The 2,181-nt window shown below is 54.8% G+C and overlaps 1 non-coding gene across 1 annotated transcript in view; it reads left to right on the top strand.

Moving 5' to 3' along the window:
* Positions 1-2,181, top strand: part of LOC124317919 — a gene marked incomplete at its 5' end in the record, with an annotated part of 4,347 nt that continues 2,166 nt past the window's right edge. Inside the window, one exon of the ribosomal RNA XR_006912386.1 lies at positions 1-2,181. This exon is cut by the window's right edge and continues 2,166 nt beyond it. This is a non-coding gene — a ribosomal RNA (large subunit ribosomal RNA).

The following is a 2,181-nucleotide window of genomic DNA, read 5'->3' as shown; positions in this document are numbered from 1 at the left end:
GAGGGTGTCAGGCCCGTAGATAAGACGAGCCGAGACCGTGCATCGGATCCCTTCCCAAGAGTCGGGTTGCTTGAGCGTGCAGCCCTAAGCGGGAGGTAAACTCCTTCTAAGGCTAAATATCGCCACGAGACCGATAGCGAACAAGTACCGCGAGGGAAAGTTGAAAAGAACTTTGAAGAGAGAGTTCAAGAGTGCGTGAAACCGTTCAGGGGGTTAAACGGGTGGGCCCTCGAAGGTCGAACAAGTCCCCGCTCCCGGCACTTGGTTGTATGCCCTTAACGCTGCATGGAGACTGCCTGAATTGGCGGCTCTCTTGCATAAGTCGTTCTGCGATCGCAATAGCCACGCCAAGGTCCGCAAGTGGGGGGCCTAGTAGGACTCCGCGACCGACTGGGTGTCTGTTACACGGGGCGTCCGTTAGCGAGTTTCGTGGTTACCTTCGCGGGTGCCGCGATGACGAGCGCGGCGTTTCCCAACAGTACTGCCCGGTCGTGACCTGTCTCCTCCCGGGAGGTGTCGTAGCTTTTTTTTGTAAAAGAGAAAAAGTTGCGGTGCTCAACCTGTGGAGGCCCAGAGCGGAGAGTAGAAGTCGGGTCCCACCCGACCCGTCTTGAAACACGGACCAAGGAGTCTAACATGTGCGCAAGTCGTCGAGAAATTATCAAACTAAACTCGCGAGGCGCAATGAAAGTGAAGCGGCCCCGATGAGGGTGCATCCGCGAGGGGTGATCCCGTCTCGAACAGAGCGGGCGCAACCCCAGGGCGTCCGAATGCTCGCGAGATCTTTCCCCCTTAAAAGGGTTTGGTCGAGTCGGCCGGACGAACCCAGAGCGCACACGTTGGGACCCGAAAGATGGTGACCTATGCCTGGCCAGGACGAAGCCAGGGGAAACCCTGGTGGAGGTCCGCAGCGATTCTGACGTGCAAATCGATCGTCGGAGTTGGGTATAGGGGCGAAAGACTAATCGAACCATCTAGTAGCTGGTTCCCCCCGAAGTTTCCCTCAGGATAGCTGGTGCTCGCAAAGAGAACAAACGGAGTTTCATCCGGTAAAGCGAATGATTAGAGGCCTTGGGGTCGAAACGACCTCAACCTATTCTCAAACTTTCAATGGGTGAGAAGCCCGGCCTTTTTCCTTGATTGAGGCCGCGGCAATTGATTTGAATCTGAGCGCCCAGTGGGCCATTTTTGGTAAGCAGAACTGGCGCTGTGGGATGAACCAAACGCCCGGTTAAGGCGCCTAAACGACGCACATTTCGGATCCCACGAAAAGGAGTTGGTTGCTAAAGACAGCAGGACGGTGGCCATGGAGGTCGGAATCCGCTCAGGAGTGTGTAACAACTCACCTGCCGAAGCAACTAGCCCTTAAAATGGGAGGCGCTATAGCGTCGTGCCTATACCGGGCCGTCGGTCGGCAGAGCGAATAACGTCCGTGTCAGCTCGAAGAGAGCGACGGCGCTGAGGCCCCGACGAGTAGGGGGGTCGCGACGGTGAGCGTAGAAGGGTTGTGGGCGTGAGCCTGCCCGGAGCCGCCGTCGGTGCAGATCTTGGTGGTAGTAGCAAATACTCCAGAGGGATCCTGGAGGACTGACGCGGAGAAGGGTTTCATGTGAACAGTGGTTGGACATGAGTCAGTCGATCCTAAGCCGCAGGCGAAAGCCGACCTAGTGACGGGCGTGATGTGTTGCATCTATCGTATGAGTAGCGGGCGTGGTTGTGGTTGAGTCGTGTGTCGGTGATTCTTCTGTGGTGTGCGCGAAGAGAAAAAATCTAAAGTTGCGGGGTCAAAGAAAACACATGAATAAGAAAGCTTGTGAGAATGATAGAAGGTTAAAGAAGTGTCTTTTTCCTTTTTTTGATTTCTCTTAGCCGGTATTTGATTGTTTTTCTCCCGTCTCTTTTATTTTCCTAGTACCGTTCATCGCGTTATGGCATCGCATGCTTCTTTCGCAGCGCCTTCGAAAATATGAAACCATGTATCGTATAACGTGAGACGCCACCCAGGTTAAGGCGAAAGGGAATCCGGTCCTGATTCCGGAACCAGGCTGCGGCTACGTCCGCGATAAAACGACTTTAACCCTCGTAATGTCACGGTCGCGGTAACGCGACACAAACCGGAGAAGCTGCCGAGAACCCCGGGAAGAGTTTTCTTTTCTGCTTGAGGGACCGAGACCCTGGAAT

The sequence above is a fragment of the Daphnia pulicaria genome, unplaced genomic scaffold (assembly GCF_021234035.1).
Source record: "Daphnia pulicaria isolate SC F1-1A unplaced genomic scaffold, SC_F0-13Bv2 h1tg000064l, whole genome shotgun sequence".
Classification (NCBI taxonomy): domain Eukaryota; kingdom Metazoa; phylum Arthropoda; class Branchiopoda; order Diplostraca; family Daphniidae; genus Daphnia; species Daphnia pulicaria.
Note: the sequence above shows the minus strand (reverse complement) of the source record. Positions and strands in the feature narration are given on the sequence as shown.